The sequence below is a fragment of the Neophocaena asiaeorientalis genome, unplaced genomic scaffold (genome assembly GCF_003031525.2).
Source record: "Neophocaena asiaeorientalis asiaeorientalis breed wild unplaced genomic scaffold, Neophocaena_asiaeorientalis_V1.1 scaffold123, whole genome shotgun sequence".
NCBI classification, from domain to species: Eukaryota; Metazoa; Chordata; class Mammalia; order Artiodactyla; family Phocoenidae; genus Neophocaena; species Neophocaena asiaeorientalis.
Genome location: NW_020173666.1, coordinates 6,943,736 through 6,945,064, shown reverse-complemented (window position 1 = coordinate 6,945,064; position 1,329 = coordinate 6,943,736). Strand labels below are relative to the sequence as shown.

The 1,329-nt window shown below is 46.7% G+C and overlaps 1 protein-coding gene across 1 annotated transcript in view; it reads right to left on the bottom strand.

Moving 5' to 3' along the window:
• Positions 1-1,325: 1,325 nt before the first annotated feature.
• Positions 1,326-1,329, bottom strand: part of CCDC170 (coiled-coil domain containing 170) — a 67,398-nt gene continuing 67,394 nt past the window's right edge. The window contains 1 exon segment of the mRNA XM_024747849.1: positions 1,326-1,329. This exon segment is cut by the window's right edge and continues 855 nt beyond it. The gene's annotated coding sequence lies outside the window, so the exon portion shown is untranslated.

The window sequence follows — 1,329 nt, the reverse complement described above, 5'->3', positions numbered from 1 at the left end:
CGGGCCCAGCCGCTCCGCGGCATGTGGGATCCTTCCGGACCGGGGCACGAACCCGCGTCCCCTGCATCAGCAGGCGGACTCTCAACCACTGCGCCACCAGGGAAGCCCCGGTGTATGTTTTTAAAGTGATGTTGTTAAAAAGCATCTTTGAAGAGTGTCAAAAATAAATTTACAAAGAAAATAAATGAAGTTCATCAAAGACTGTATTTGGAAAATGAAAACAGAGAGAATGCACAAAAATAATCTCCCCCATCTCCCTGACCCCATCAACGACGGCTTTCTGTGGCCTGGACGGAGCAGAGTCACTCTGCAGTTCTATCCCCCAGAGACCCGAGGAGCGAAGCCGCCTCCTCCCCTCCAGGTGAATGTGGGTCTGGAGCAGCAGCCACTGCATCTTTGGAGCATGTGGAGGGATCTCCAGAGACCACAGACCTTCCCTTGGGAGAATACGTGGCTACCTCCCCTACTGTAGACCTCATTCATGTCCTAAGTCAGGGATGTGCAGTAGCAAAATGCACACGACAGAGAAAGCCAGGCAGAGACGACCCATCCCCCAGCGGAGACCCTTGGTCACTCTCCCTCTACGTCAGCTGTCATCCAAACTGTGTCAAACTCACCTCCTTTCTTGTAGAGTTTTCATTTTCTCTTAATGCTTGGGTGTAATCTATTTTTTCCTTCTCCTTTAAATTAGACACTAATGCTCTTTTAAGGGAATATAAATTTTTTTTCTTATGGCATCAATAGAAATAAGACAATCACCCAAAAGAGAAACAGGTTTTCCTTGGGAAGTTAAGAATATGGTTTCCTGAAAAATATTCGTGAAATAGAAATTTAAAAGGAAGACAGAAAATGATAGAAATTCACTATAAAATCTCAATCCTGAAAAAGTATCCCTGCTGGCTGTCAGGACATCTGATACATTGCTGAATAAACTGTGTACAATTTCTTCATCTTACCAGTATTTCATGTTAAAGCTTTCATTTTTAAAGTACTGAGCTCGGCTCTGTTCAAACATTAATGATTACCACCAAATACGATCTGGTAGCAACATTTATTTGAAAGAGGACCATTTTATAGGACCTCAGATCTATGTATGTTTCATCCACATAATTAGGTGTATGGCTTTTTTTTTTTTTTTTTTGCGGTACGCGGGCCTCTCACTGTTGTGGCCTCTCCCATTGCAGAGCACAGGCTCCGGACGCGCAGGCTCAGCGGCCATGGCTCACGGGCCCAGCCGCTCTGCCGCATGTGGGATCTTCCCGGACCGGGGCACGAACCTGCGTCCCCTGCATCGGCAGGCATACTCTCAACCACTGCGCCACCAGGGAA